We start from the raw sequence: 16,455 nt of genomic DNA, 5'->3' as shown, positions 1-16,455 counted from the left end.
CACCTCTGCTTGAGGGGGCTGGCGGGCCAACAAAAATAACTGTTACTGACCAAGAGCGCTATTGCAGGGAATATTTTTGGAACCGTACTCCACATTCCTCTGAGTCCCCTGCTTCCTAGTCCAAACATATCATGGCCTAAAAATTCCTCACATTTTCTATGCAATGTTTCCTTTGGGCTCGCACAATGGGGCAGTTCTTCTGCTGAGCAGTGCTAGTGTTCTGGAAAGGGAAGGGAAAAAAAAAAAGGCTGAAGAACTAAATAACCCTAATGGCAACCGCAGGGGCCGCAGTGTTATTTTTAGGTCAGAAAAATTATGCAGAAGGCAACAGAGTCACCTCAGATTTACCTTCCACTGCCCTTTACTGAACAAAAGGCCAAAGAGCTCGGTCACTTCTTCCACATGGTGGTAAGGCAGACTCACCTATGTTTGTGGCAAACACCCAACTATTTAGTGAGGTTTTTCATGGAAGGAGGAGGCCAGGAGGATGTGGCATCTCCCTCTGACAGCACCTCTGGGACTGTGCAGGGGTAACATAGCCACAAAGCCTCCTCACCTCTATGCTCAGCTGCCCTTTGGCTGCAAGAGGCATAAAACAACGGAGGCAAATTCTAGGTTGTGTCTAGGCTGTGCAGCAGCCATCGTTTTCCCAGAGAAAAGAGCAGGAGTCCCCAGTGGGGTCTGTCCCTCCTAACATCCTACCCAAGTGACACGGTACTGATTCCTTTCACTCCCACATCTGTCAATGTATTGATATTGACATAAGGTCATTTTGGAGGCTTTCTTACTAGCAAACAAATGATTTTGGCAAAATGTGTATACTAAAAAATTCCGGCCTAAGCCAAGCAATGGAAAAAAATCATTCCTTTTTCACTATACATTTCCATAATTATTTTTTTTTCTCCTTCATTGGAAGAAAGCCAATTATCCTTATTACCAAGGTAAAAGTCAAGACTGATCTCGCAGGGTTACACATACCTAAACAGTAGTTCCATTCCAACTCGACCCTGCTCTGTCCCAAGTCTTGGTACAAATTCCTATTTGAATAGAAACAGAGGCTATTAAACAACACGTGCTTTACTGGCCAATACTCTGTTTCTTTTTTTAGCTGCCCAGATAAGAAAAACAATGCAGAGAAGAAACTAATAAGGGGCAAAAAGAGGCTACTTATACCACCGATGTTCTGCACAAGGTTTAGAAGCTCCCTTTATGTTTTTGTACATCTGTTGTTCCACCAGTTCTTGATCAACTTCATCTGTTTAGACTATAAAGTCTGGGACTTGCTTTCTGCTGTGCCCTACTCTTCCCACTCATAGCTGGGCCTGGAAGAACATGTTTATTAAAAATCATATTTTTAAAGGTATTTATATCCACTGCACATCCACAAACAGACCAGTTGCCATAAAACTGTTTTCAAACACGGAGAGCAAAGAAAATTCACTCTTTGGGGTGTTACAATTGAGAGAGGAGGAATGGGCTGGGGAATTCAGTATTTAGGTGGAACTAATTAGCAACAACTAAAAGCTAAATGACAACGTAACCCATAGCCCCCTTGTGGGATATTCTAAAATGGCTGTGCATGTCTGAAGCGTTTCAAGGACTTTCATTATCTGCTTGGTCTAGCGCTTTCACAGCTCAGATAAATCAGTATTTTCAACCACAGCATTCAGCTTGTTGCCCTGCAGAATAATTCCCCAGTCATAACTTCCAGAGATACAGAAGCATAGAAAATATGATCTCTTTTACTAGGCTAATAAAAATCAGAAAGTACACTGTATAAATTTTATAGACCCCGAAGGTCTATCTTCCGTAGGAGGAAATTGGGACTTCAGGCTACTGTCGGCACCATAACAGGGAGAAAAATATTTATCGGCTGCTTTGGAAAACCCACCAGATAGAAGTCACAAGCAAAGCAAAATAACATAACTGTAAACTCACCTGAATCTTTCCTCTCTGTGAAGGTCTTTCATGCTACCTTTTCAACTTGCAGATTGACACTCGTAGAGCCACAAGGAAAAAAGGGCCAACCAGCAAGAAAAATGCTTCTGCCTCTTCGAGCCTACCCTGAGCAGGCAACTCTATACTATTAGAATGCAAAGCGCAAGGGCCATATGGGTCTCACTCACAGCTCCTCTGCATCGCTGTGCTGAGCCTGCTCTGCACTGTGCGTGGGGTCACCGGCTCCCTCCAGCTAAGCTGGGCCGGGGGCGTTTAAAGGAGAGAAGGCGCCTGCTCTGTGTAGAAAGTCCTGATGATTCAGTAGGGTGACTTGGGGAACATATCTGTGCTCTGTTTCTGAAATACACTGGCCCTTGAGAGATTGCTGTGTCACTGAGCACTCTGAGGTATGCCAAGCATAGCCCTCATGGCTGTGTTGTTGCTTGCTGAACCAGGAACAAGAGATTTGAAACCCAAACGCCTCCCAAAAGCCACCTGGCTGCCTCCCAGGAGCTACATCCTGAGCCGAGAAGATCCATATGGATTCAGCTTTTCCACAAAGTTGGAGGGGAAGCAGCATGTGAAAGCACGGGAGGGAAGGGAAGGAAAATATTCATGCAATTTTCCCCAAAGAAACCAAGGTGCTGAGCTAATGGTTTTATAAAGCTGAATGACTAGGCAAGAGGTGGAAAGGAGGACATTTTGATCGTCAGATTGGTGAAAGAGGGAGAAAGCTCTATACTGGGGTTCCAAGGGAGAGAGAGACCATGCTCTGAGCAGAAGCTGGGAGCTACAGAAGGGAAATCCAGCAGAGGTGACCTGGAGACATAGAGAGGCACTAGCAGAGATTTCAGAGATCACCTCAAGGTTGGAAGAAGGACCATTGCACCAGCAATAAGTTTATTTCTTTCAGTATAGCTCCTGTATGGTACAGAGCAGAAAGTGACTGCTTCAAAGAGCTCTCTGCAAAATCCATGTCTGTTTGCTATCGGGCAAACTCTCATGCCTCAGACAGGTGAAACCAGACACTTCAACATAAGTTCTGGATTCTTAGAAAGTTCCTCAAGACCCCAAACTCCATCCAGTTTCCTTGAGATCAGAGGCAAGAATGATGTCCTAAGCGCAGACCTGAGCAAATGTGCCTTCATATGCCTTAGTGGAAGGCTCCACTTCTAAAAGCAGTTATGGTTTTCCATGAAAGGGACCTTTTTCCCCTCAGGTTGTTTGCATCCTGAGTGACTGCCCACATGGAAACACCTCTCCTCATCTTCATTTCAGTGATCCAGGACGGAGCAGCTTCAGAGGGGGGACACAATGGTTGTGAAAATAAAATCACCTAGGGATCATCATACTTTTTGCTCCTCCAATGACCAAGGAGGTCAGAGACTATAGGGTAACATGAGCACCAGTGAAAGCCAAAAGGTGCTTTTACTTCCCCAATGATGACAGTTACAATGGATTGCACAAAGAAGTGTGATTCTTGCCAGGGTAAGCAATCTTTTCTTGGACCTGAGAAAAAACATTCCCCAGGGCTTTCCACCTCACCCACTATGGACATGGACAGCACTGACCACTCTCCAGCCATGACTCAGGGAAGAAAACTGTTGCAAAGGAAGACAGACAGATATTTGTTGTGACTGGCTTCCACTTACGTAATTTAGGACTTAGTCCCAAATTCATTAGCTGATTTTCTCTGTTTCTAACAAATGAATGAACAGAACCCTCCCTGGATTTGGAGAATGGAGGGAGACTGCAGTAACCTTGACAGGTTTGGAGGAAAGAGAGAGAGGAGAAACTCTATCGAGACAAAGTTCCTCAAGTGAGATTAATGTAACTAATCTGAAGTATTCCATCTTCACAGGAGCAAAAGGGAATCAGAAAACCATTTTAGCCCAGGTTAGTGAGATGAGGAACCGATCCCCATAGTCTAGTGGAAAAAACAGTGGGTGTCTCTTCAGCCCAGCTTTAGTCCTAGTTTCAGTGCTAAAAGATGGAACAAATAGATCTGGCTCTGACTTTGACATTTGCTCTGCAATCATCATCAGCTCCATCTGATAGGATGACACTACTTAAGCTGTGGTAGCCAGAGGAAATCCAATGCTAAGGAAATGGACATTCATTTAATGTTTATCTAGGATCAGCTCCACCAATGAATTCCAGATGTTGGCTTTAATTGTCGCATTCTGGTATGTTTAAGCAGCAGGAGTTCGTAAGGCCGATTTGTAAATCAATCTGGCAGACTCATACTGAATCTTATCTTTGCCAGCTTTTCTAAGTAAGAAGATGCTCTTAAAATATTAAGTACTTAACGTGTCTGCAATGCAAAAGGAAGAAAAGGTTTTTTTTAAAATCCCTCCCCTGATGTTTTTCTCCTTTTGCTCCTTCTCTCCTTCATTTCCTCCCTATAGAACTGCAAGAAGAGCTATTCCCTTCAGATGAGTCCAGTGAATTTTAGCAGTCATAAAGCTAACAAGGGCAGGTATTGGGATGCTGCCCTGCAAAATGGGCAGAGCACTCCACTCATCATTCACATACATTCCTTCTGAGTATCTCCACCGATTTCCCACCACAGCCAATGGCGACTGCATGCATGGACTACATCCAGCAACAGTGTTCCTGCTATTCGAGCCTGGAGTTTTCTTAAAGCAGAAGAAAAAAAAAAAAAAATATTACTGCAACCTTGGGACTGTCCCAGGCCCTAGCTTCCATGTTCTTATTAATCTGTATTTAACTGTTACAGCAGTTACAGCTCATATCCAGAGGTGGTACAGAAATGTCTTTCATATTCTGAATCCCAAAGCATCGTACAAGCTCAGTTAGACACTAGCAAACCTTACAATTGTTTGGCACTCAGCATGACTTCACATAACAGCTGAATGTGTTGGACTGGTGTTAGAGGGATTGGTTATTGCAACAGCCAACTTATCAGTCAGGCCTTGCTTACAGGAGAGAAAACTATGTTAAAAAATAGCTCCAACTTAAATACTATGTCCCTATTGACTAGGGCAGACACTATATCTCATTAAAATTGCTTGAGAAACCCATTTTCTCAATTTCCTTTCAAAACACCTGCTTCTGAGAAAGCACCTCAGTATTCAACACACGTGAACCTTACACATTTTCCCAGGAATGTATGCTTAGTACACACATTTTTCAAAAGGTGTCACTGGATGGTTAGGTAAGGTTTCAAAAGCTTTCAGCATTGGCAACACTCATCCCATGGAAGTTCATGGGAATTCTTCAAAAAAGGGGTTGACTCAGCCTCGACTGACTGCTTTTGAAAAACTCCCCTTTATCTTCCATCTTTGATGGCCGCAGAGATAAAGTGCTCTAAGCTCAGTTTACCCTCCTCCTTTAAAATTACAAACCTCTAAGTGGGGTCCACTTCTTCCCTCACTAAGAACGTGGAAAGCATTTCACCTGTGACCTAAATCATGCCATATTTGAAGACAGGCTTGAGAAAAGCAGTGGCTAAGAATCCACCCATCACTTTACACTCTGAGCAAAGACCAAAGTATCCACAAGGAACTGGCTGTATCATCTCAGCTTAGCCATGTTTAGCATTTGAGGCTGGAGAAGAAATCCCACTGTATTACAATAACAAATCCTCCAAAATAGGTAGGGTGAAGTGAGCAGGCTTGAAAATACCTTCCAAGTCCATGGGACCATATCTAAGCAAGGCTCAAAAGCAATGCCATCCCATTAAGTTAAATCATTATCACTGTGCATCCTGCAGGCACCAGCTATTGTGCCACGTCTGAAATATAAAAAGGCAGGTCAGAACTCAGGGCCTGCAACATAAGAAGAACATGGACCTGCTCGAGTGAGTCCAGAGGAGGCCACAAAGATGATCAGAGTGATGGAGCACCTTCCTTATGAAGACAGGTGGAGAGAGTTGGAGTTGTTCACCCTGAAGAAGAGAAGGCGCCAGGGAGACCTTAGAGCGGCCTTCCAGTACTTAAAGGGGGCCTACAAGAAAGCTGGAGAGGGACTTTTTACAAGGGTATGTAGTGATGGGACAAGTGGTAATGGTTTTAAAATGAAAGAGGGTAGATTTAGACTAGATGTAAGGAAAAAGTTCTTCACTGTGAGGATGGTGAGACACTGGACCAGGTCACCCAGAGAGGTTGTGGCTGCCCCCTCCCTGGCAGTGTTCAAGGCCAGGTTGGACGGGGCTTTGAGCAACCTGGTCTAGTGGAAGGTGTCCCTGCCCATGGTAGGGGAGTTGAAGTAGATGGTCTTTAAGGTCTCTTCCAACTCAAACCGTTCTGTGATTTTATGAAGTCCATAAGGGGATAAGCAAACTGGTTATTTCCCCACAGCAAACAGGCTTCCTGTGCTAAGTGTCAAAATAACTGGTACGGGACTCCAGGGAGGTAGCTGTCAATAAGAAAAGCAATAAAATACTGTCAAAAAAGGCTGGAGCAGATATAACAAGAACAACATGCAGGCAACTTGTTGGCTTTTATTCCCCATGTCTGAAACTATTTCTGTAGTCCTTAACATATGAGCAAAGATTAATAGATTTGGCTCCACACAGAAGAGTGCTTTTTCCAAATACCAGGTGGGAAGGATCTAGCAAAACTTTTAAAGAGTTCCTGGTTTAGGACATGCCAACATGGCTTTGGAGGAACAGAGATGCTGTCACAGGATCTGCAATATTCCCTCCCTTGCTGAAAATGCTCAAAGGTGGCAAAAATGTCACTTGTGAGCAAGTTGCATGGTGTGCAACCTGTCCTGCTGTTAAGCGTGTAGCTTTGAACATGAGAAGGGCCAAAAATTCCTAAGAAAAGCTAACATGGGTCAAACAAACAAGTAGCAATAACAACATATATGGCGTAATTTCTGTATTTAAGGTTTAACAGTTTAATTTATAGTTGAGTATGTCCACAACCCAGGTTTTGCCTAGAACAAGGGTAAAATGTATCCAAATCATTCCTGGCAAAGGGATCAGAGATACATATGAGCGCTGACAGTACTGAGGATGTCGGGTGGACAAATTCCTTTCTGATGCAATTCCACCAATCTACCCCTGTAAGCTGTTGCCCTTTTGTCTGTTTATCATGGCAAGGTTTCAAGGCACCACCACAAAATTCTCCCTAATTACCCAAGGACGGAGCACCCAGAGAACGGCCTCTTTATTTTGAAGGTCACATAGACACATTTTTACAATGGCTGTGATTACAGCTTCTCAGATACCTCCCCAGCAGATCTGAAAACCATCCCAGGGGAAAGGGTATAATGGAGTCCCTTTAGATGAAGCCAACCAATCCGACAACATGAGAGGAGACAGCTTGCATCTCAGGAGCATGTCTGTCAGGACAGGAGGAGCATGCCTAGCACCTTGCTTGCATTTCAAGCCAAAGGCATAGACCAGCTTCTCAAAATTCACCCTCAATATTATTCACTTCCCACAACTGAAGGCTGCTGCATCTTCCAAGCCTCCTTGAAGGAAAGTGATTAACAAAACCACACTCAAACCAAAGCAGCTCACAAATGACCTTGGCTTAAACAACCCTCTTGATGTCGAATTCCCACAACTTTCTCCTGGGTTGGAGTTTTTCCTGCCAAAGCACACGCAAGGGCTACCAGAAGAAGCTGCAATGGGCTTGCAGTTGTCAGGAGACACTGCAAACAGAGCACAAACACTGGGCTGTGCTGGGGATTGGGGAGACGCCATCCCTCTCCTCCACAAGATTCCTGGGATTGCTCTGGAGAGAGCAGCAGGCAGGTCTGGGAATCCCAGCCTGCATCTGAAGTGGATCCAACTCCCTTCCCAAATTCCCTGCCAGTGAACGAAGAGGACTGTCACCAGCAATTCTCTCTCTTGATGGCTGCACATTCAACAAAGGTGAGATGATGATCTTTGTTTACTTCAGAGGAAAGGTCACCATAATTTATTATAGCTTGAAAAAAAAACCACTAAACCAACATGCCAACTCACATGGCTTCTCTTTAAGAAGAGAAACATCTAATATTGGACCAAAGAAAACTCAACAAAGAATTTGGTGGTGATGCTTTTTCCAAATCAAAATAGTTTCACGATGGAGGATTCAATCCCAAATATTTCAAAGCCCTTTGTTGACAATCAAGCAGAAGACTGACTCAACTCAATAGTTCAACTGACTGGACAACATTTTTCAGGGAAACAAAGAATTGGAAGTTTAAAAAAAAATATATAATAAAAGTCCTATGCATCATTTGGACTGTGTGATAAACTCAGATTTAGTGGTTTGGTTGGCATGAAGAGATCAGAAAACCACCCATATTCTGCATTTTTTGCCCTATAACCTTTGTAGTGTGTCTGTAAGAAAATTATATACACACAGAGGAACAAACATATCTGTAGCAAGATGAAAGAAAAGAAGAAAGACATCAACTGCCTTTGTTGCACTGGATCATTGCAATGGAAAATAATATAATTTGCTTCCTTTTAATTTACATGAAATATTTTCTGTACAGGCCTGTTAATAATTTAGCTTGTTATTAAACAACAGCATTGTTCTTACTGTTTGTCTTCCTATTGTTCTGCCACTTGCAGTAATTTAAAACAACCCCAAAGAAATCACAGACAGATGCATCGCGTAGAGGACAGATGTGTTGACCCATACAGTGCTTTAACAGCTAAGCTTGCAAGGTATGTTTATGTTCTTTGCTTTTACTGCACATCAAGAGAAGGTTCTCTTTAAAACATTAACTTGAGAGCTGCAAAATACATCATGGGAGTAGAAATTGAAGGATAAATTCTATGTTATCTGATTCCTTTTACTGCTCGAAGGGGTTTTATTTCTCCCCTCTTTTCCTTGGCTTCAGTGCAAGGAGCAGGTTCCACCGCGTCAGTGCGACCAGAGTAAAACTGACATTTTATGAGTGGAAACAGTCCAAGGATGGTGGCTTATGCTCTTAACATCCTGACATCTCAACCTCTGAGAGCAGCAGCAGCGCTGCTTCCAGTGGCTATAGAACACCTTAAAAAGCAGCACAAACTGACAATGAAAATAAACTACGGTTGCAGCACTGCTGGAGTCTGGCAGCCCTTAACAAATACAGCAGCGTCTGGGTGTTAAAATACATAAATCTGTCATCATTACCAGGCTAAGGGGTCGTCATCCTATTCACAAAATAAAAGAACTGTGCATAATCAGTAGGGCAGGGAGTTCAGAACAAAGTACGCCTTTTACAAACTCTCAACTGCTGATAGATGGATGTTTGCAAGGGACTTAATGTCTTTAACAGGGTACATTTAAGAAGGAGTGTAGGTTTCAGAACTCCTGGGATTAGTGCTTTTTTTCTCTTCTTTTCCAAATTTATTGCCAAAAGTGTATAATGTAAACACTCAGGTCTTCTGACTAGGAAACCCACATTATTATAAAGTAAGAAGAATCAAAGCATTCTAGCACAATGATATTATTCATCAAGCACAACACAGAATATGTTCTTTCTCTCATCAAACAAAAATAAATTGGATTTAAAAATATGTTTATACACTAATTGACAGCAGTTTTGCTGGTTTTTTTCTGCTTTTTCTTCATCTTTTTCTTAATGCAGATGCCAAAGACAGCACAGGAAAGGTAGAGAACCAGACCCTACAGGAATGTAAATATACACCTCCTCAACAACCATACATTTTAACAGGCAACATACCTACATGTATGGATCAAGAAGCAGCACGTGAACAATTGATGGTGTGTATGTGCATTTACACATAAAGAAGGAGTCTCCAAAATCAACATTCAAGCTACACCTTATAAACTAGCCCAACCTGGTGCTGTTCTTTCTACAATAAATATTATACACTGTGCCTTAATTTGTGCATTTCTGAGTTAACTGATATCAAAGGGACTAAAATTTGGCTAAAAAGCACTATCAGTGGTATTTACTGGGCAAAGTGAGGACAGCAGAGCTGTATGATGGCACTAGTGAATGGGGCACAGTGCTCTCTGGCAGAGACCTCCTGGAGACACTGTGCCCATGAAGCTCAACCCACCTTCAGTGGTCTACAGAGTTCAGTGAGGCCATGTTAAGTCCTTCACTTCACACCTTTGGCAAGAAGAGGGATGGAGCACAGGTGCCAAGGAAATACTGTCAGGAAAAGGGGAGGACAGTAGTAGTTGTAGGAAAGTTAACAGAAAGATCCTCCTACTTGGGGAAGATGGTCATCTTGGATGGTTGGCAAGATGGCAAATATCTCAAAACTGCTAATGACCAGGTCTGCAATTAGCGTGATGGCTTCTCATTACTTGGGGCACTATTAATTAAAAGACTTAACTACTATCTGCAGTCACAGCAGACCTTGACTGCTAATCTAGATCACCGCCTGCATGCCTGCTTTCCACAGACATACATATCACCTGCTTGGACCAGGGACTAGCTTTACTCACAAATGAAGCTATTTCTAAGCATTATAGATCCATAGATGTGGATAAATCAGCAGCTGTGCACATCAGCATTGCTCTGTCAACACGGACTGAAATTCTGTCCATTAGCTGTATGGAGGATTGTAAGAAAGACAACTCTGATTAATAAGTCAGAGGCAAAAGATGATTTTAGCCTCAGACGTACTGACGAGAAAAACCCAACATGCACACCACAAACTCACTGGGATCAGAGGCTAATTCTATTAATATCATTTAACAGAAGGAAGCCATAAATTGTTGAGATCAAACACACTTTTAACGTCAGCCTGCCTGGTATTGTGTATTGCTTTCATTCCCAAACAATATTTGTGCAGCAGAGCTGCAGTTTGCTATTTGCATGGGTGTAGCAGCAGCTACACACTCCAAAGCATCTGCAAAGGATTGTGGGCTAAATGCATCCATATGTCCTGCATGCCTCGAATTTACACTGACTGCAGCTCTGGTTTGCCACAGTCTACCACAGGATGGAGTATGGAGGGAAATTATATATCCATACATATATGTATGAATTTCATGCTTACATCCATGGAAAAAAATCTTTTCATTTCCTTTAAATTGTGAACAGGTGTTGTCACCTTCTTAACTTGGCTTCTATGTTACAGCTTCATGAAGGGGAAAAAGAAATCTACCCAAAACAGTGAGGCTTTTGTTAGCCAGAACATGATGTATTGATAAGCATACTGTAAAGTTTGTTATAAAATCAAATGAAACTAATAAAACCTAACAAAGATCTTGTAAAAACTGTGGACATTATACAGCATTAGCACTGAGTTACATTATAGATCTGGACTTGGAAGAAACAAGACTGCTGCCCGGTTGTGATATTTTCCAGCCTTTTACACCCGTTTACCAAGAGCCATCAGTCAAATCACTTGGTGCTACATTTTTGATCAGTCATTTTTAGGATCATTACAGCTAATACTGGCACTCACATCATCACCTTTTTATAGAGAAAGAGCTTTTCAAGAACAAATTATTATGGGCTGTTGTGACATCAACCTAGTGTAGCAGTCATCAAAATGACTAAAACTAGTGAAATCGTTTTTCTGCAGCAATCCAGGAATAGTCACCTTTTCATTTTGAACTATTTCTCTCTCCTCCTTTCCTCTCCCAGGACAGTGGATATTTTCCAGGAATCAACATGCTGTGCATAGGGACAGGGAGTTTGTTGGCAGGATTCCCCAAATGAGAAGGAAATGAAGCACCACTGGAATTCAGGGGATAGGAATACCTGATTGCTTCTAGATTTCTTCTAACATGCTTGTGCTGTCCCTGAACAACACCAAGTTTGGTCAGGGTGTGTTTCTTCATGCCTATGCTAATAAACACTCAGAAGGAAGAGCCCTTGCTTGGGTGAGGGCACCATTAGTCAATGATGAGTCACCTCCAGTGGAAAAGGAGCTTCATTTCCAAGTGAACAGTTTTTAGCTATGAGTTTGCACCAAAACATGAAAATAGTCACATTTTATGTACCAAGAATTTAATTGACTCCTCTAGTCAATGGGATCAGTTCGTAGAGATTGACAGTCTCTTCCCACAGGTTGACATGCAGGACCCCCTCACTTGGCAACACCACCAAGACAGGTCTTGTTATGAACTGAAGCCCTACCTCCATCTCCACAGAGGGGTTACTGTGACCCAGTGACATCACAACACACGCTGACAAGAAGTCCTTGTGCAATGATTGCAATTGCTAGGCATTGACTCGTAAACTAAGGCTCCCCTTTTCTTTTCAGCTCCCAAAGGCCAAAAACAATCTGAGCTTCAATTAGCAACATAACCATTACTAAGCATCAGTGACTATGGCCAGATCCTCATCTGGTGTTAATCACGTTGCATACGCACAGGAGGCCACCAACGTAGATCCAGCTGCCAGATTGGGAATTTAACAAATTAAATATGAGAACTTTGTTACTGTTTATTGTCACAAGGAATTCTTCATTTCCATATAACAACTGACTAATCATCATTAGTCATGATTATATGCCCTGTGATTGTGTTAACGGTTCCACGCTGGATGGGCTGCCTTTCACACTTCATGTTGAAGTAAACGTGCTAAAGACGGATTGCTAACTCCATACCATGACCAGCACAAGCTACACCATCTTGTTCTCAAAGTCAAATACTGCACCTTTTTTTTTCCTTTTTTTAAAGTGTTGACTCATTTCAGTTTTTGCTTAGCATTAGCAGTCCCCTTGGTGCACACATTGCTGACTCAATGTTGATTCACATCTTCTTGCTGAGCACATCTCTCTCTGGTCCCCAGAGTTTATTAAGAGGCCAAAACCCAAACATAAATGAATTTGTCATGCTTTTCCAAGATGGCTGGTGGCACCTGACTCTGGGGTACAAATGTTTTCTCAGCTTTTGCACTATAAATGAGTTCTGAGACACGGATTGATGACTTCATTGGAGAACTGTAATGCAAACCATATTTTACTGTACTTGACTTTTTTTCACACAGTATTTTCTACTACTATGAGCAGAAAAAAGCACATTAGAATAAATATCCATTCAGACATTGCCGTGATTTTTTTTTTCAGGATACTTATGCTGACTGTTCAAAAAAAAAAAGGTTATTTTAATGCAAATTTTTCACACATGCCTGTTATCAAAGAGAGCTGTCTTTGGACAAGCTGTAAAAAAAGCATAAAATAGCAGCTGGCTCAGCAGGAAAAAGCTACTTTAAAGATAAATCATCTGATGTCAGGGAGGATTCTCAAAGAAATCAATTGCAGCAGACAGACAGTAGACATTTAATAGTAAATTTGATTTGTTTGAAAATGAGATGTAGCTCAATTTCTGAACAGCCCATCAGAGGTTTAGGACAACAATATGCACTCTTCCTCCTGCTCTTTGTATCAAGATTTTACTACTCCACAGCCCAAATGGGCCCAAGTGGCTTGGTCACTCAGAGGGCCAGGCACCAGAGGGGGGTATGAACTGGATGATGGATTCATCACCAAAATCTTCCTCCAAATAAACCCAGAGAAGAGTAAAAAACAATTGTAGCAGTCAGAGATACAGGGCAAGAAAAAGAAACACTGGAGCAGCTGTTCCTTGGAGTTAAACGTTGTTCTTTTTTGTGCTGGGGTGCATCCAAGCAAGATGTGTCTTTGGCAGTTTACAAACTCCAAGTGAAGCAAGAAGTCTACAGTGCAGAGACAATCCCAAACCCTACTCTTGTTGCTGCTTCCTTTTCCTTTGCTACAGAAGGTAATAAGAAATATGCATGCAAATGCAAAAATAGAGACAGTTTGATCTTTCATCACTTGGTTGAGCAACTGGTGCAAGATGAAGTATTTACTGGCAGCACCTGTAGCAATAGCCCCACATGTTGCAATGCTGGCACACCTTGCAGGACTTGGCCCATAACACTTCTGCAAGTGAAAAGTCCTCTGTATTGTGCATTAGTGAAAGATGGTATTATGCTACAGCATAAATATTTACTAATAGTCCTTCCTACAGCTGTTCACCAACAATTTTCCCTTCAGAAAAGGGCCAGATTTCTGCAACAAGTGATACTGTTTATTATTGCAGAAGGAAATGGTAATGGAGGTTGTCCAGCACTTCCTTGTTAGAAGACTTTGTTTTCAGTTATTTATAAATCAGGCAAATCTCACCTATTTGGGCTAAGATTTCCCAGGGAGGGCGTGATCGTACCTCCATTCAGCACACAAGGTGGGCAGCTTTCAAATAATGAGTAGCTATTCAACATTTTGTTTCTTCCTCTTTGGCCTTAGGCTTCCTTTTAGAGCACACTGGCAAGGAAGTTTTATTCTGCAGTAAAGAAACTGCAGGTTTCAACCAAATATCTAAAAACAAAATAAGGTTTCTTTTCACACCTGTAGATTAAAAATCAGTTCTTCTAAATTGATTCAGCTGGGAAAAAACCTTGAAGGTAAGATTTTCATGGGCATCATTGTACAAATAACTTTTTGGGAAGGTATAGCACATTTATTTTGATGAGCTACAGATAATTCTCCACAATAAGGAACCATTGTACTTAATAACTGCAATGATGATTTAACACTGATTAAAGAGAAGTTCCTCTTCCAGCATTTGTAAATCTGTCTGCAGTGTAATTGGCATCCCAAATCTTGTGGTAAGCCACAAAAACTATTAAGGCTGGCTAGGAGAGGAAACTGTAGTTTTGACTTACATTGGTTATCTGCTTTCACTGGCTTACATTTCATGCAGGGGTATATTAGAGCAGGATTCATTGGATCTTTGGGATCCAGGCCCTGCAGTCTGAGAAGACGGGGAAATAAGCAGGGCAGAAACCAATTGCTACCATCTGCGTTGGCAAAACCTTTGTCTAAGAAGGAAGATCAAAAACCTAGAATAAGAGAAGACTCCTTTCCAACATAGCAGCAGGAAGATGCTAAACTAGGACTAAAAGACTTTAGCAAGTGTTATGAAGGAGGAATAGTCTGTTAGGGTGAGATTTAAGAGGTTTAGACTCAACACTGAGCCACAGCTCATATTTTATGTGGTCTTGGACTAATCACCTGGTCTCTCTTTGCCTTAGTTATCATCTGTAAAATCACAGCAATCCGTCTCATCCACACTTGCAGACTGAGAAGTTCTTCAGCCAGGCAACCTGTAGGTATGTCTACCAGACGTGTAGAGGCAGACCAAAGTTTGCTCTGCTTGTGCACTGAGCTGGCTGGTTGCAAGCAAGATCTGTCATGAAAGCCACAAAGTGACATTCAAACAGGTTTATACCAAATATCTCACAGAGACCAACCTGTAATGTAGACAAGGGAGCTCACCTCTGCCATGTCTGCTGGTGCCCACTGATGTTGGTGGACTCACTGCCCTTTTTATTCTTTTGTACAATGTTACAGATTTTTGTTGGTTCTCTATACTATAATGGAATACAGAGCCTAATAAGAGTTAAGATTAATGAGAGTTATATAGCACTGAATGCAGGCTGAGAGGTTCAAGGCTGCTGAATTTTAGTCTCAGCTCTCTGTAGGAGCTTGGGTAAACCTTCACCTTATCCTACTGCAGTGTGCAAATATATAAAACAGGGGTGACAGTTCCTCACTTGCCAGTGGTATGGCAGAGCTCAGTTAAAAGCATATAGCAAAACCTTTCAAGAAGCTACTGTATCAATTCCAGATATTACTGCTTAAATTCCCAGAAAGTTTTCATGTCAAAATGAATTTTATTTTTTCAAGTGTCAACATTTAATGAATCATTTAATGCTATTGTAGATTTAATAACTTAACCACCTTGCCCATGTCTGACACCTGTGTGGTTTTACGTGTTTGGTGTCAGCAGTAAAGCTGGAATAACAGGGCTTTTTCTCCTTTGAAGGAATGGGAGAATAGAGAGGCCATATGGTTCAAAAAGCCCCTCTGCCTAATGAAGTTTGTGCTCCGAAGCACAAACAAAACAGTTCCATCAATTTTATTTTCATCCTCAAAACTGACATGCAGTTAGTTTTAAAACATTGCCTCCTTCTCAAAAATCAACAAAGGATTGATTTGCTCTCAACCAAAAGCATTTTCACCAAGACGAACGTGAGCATCTGGCCAACACATTAAATGTTTGGGTCCTTTGAAAGAAGTAGTCAGTGATACCTTGTGCTTACTTGCACACCATGGCAAGAGACACACTAGGGGAACATTTGTTTTCAGGGGAAATTGTTCTAGTGAAAAACAATTGGTTTGAAACGTTACATGAACACATCTGTACCACTGGAGATGAGGGACATAAGTAATCCATCAAAAATTGTCTGAGCAACAACTGCACAAGGGTACACTGTGAGACAAGGAAGGAAGGTGCAAAATACTGGCTTTAACCAGAATTACAACAAGGATGCATGGAGATGAATGATAACTCAGCTCATATGTCTGCCACATAGTTTAAAGTTACCCTTTCTTGGCACTTGGTGATCAATATTTGTTTGCACAGGGCTCAATCTCACACCCACAGAGACCAGTGGGAGCTTGCCATTTCCTTCCATAGCTGCCCAATGAGGCTCTAAATAACTAGTGTTTGTGCCCAGGGCTTTTCAGTGCCAAATATAATGAACACTATTGTTCTTAACACAATTAAATTTGATAATCCAATTTCCCTGAGCAACTGA

The 16,455-nt window shown here is 41.9% G+C and overlaps 1 protein-coding gene and 1 long non-coding RNA gene across 7 annotated transcripts in view; one reads left to right on the top strand and one right to left on the bottom strand.

Moving 5' to 3' along the window:
• FGFRL1 (fibroblast growth factor receptor like 1) overlaps positions 1-16,455 on the bottom strand; it is a 179,173-nt gene that overhangs the window by 72,204 nt on the left and 90,514 nt on the right. The gene's annotated exons all lie outside the window — the stretch shown is intronic.
• LOC141922199 (uncharacterized) lies at positions 7,173-9,745 on the top strand. The gene is made up of 3 exons (XR_012622901.1): positions 7,173-7,789; positions 8,480-8,575; positions 9,487-9,745. It is a non-coding gene; the product is annotated as an uncharacterized LOC141922199 (long non-coding RNA).

This window comes from Strix aluco, chromosome 4 (genome assembly GCF_031877795.1).
Source record: "Strix aluco isolate bStrAlu1 chromosome 4, bStrAlu1.hap1, whole genome shotgun sequence".
NCBI lineage: Eukaryota > Metazoa > Chordata > Aves > Strigiformes > Strigidae > Strix > Strix aluco.
Note: the sequence above shows the minus strand (reverse complement) of the source record. Positions and strands in the feature narration are given on the sequence as shown.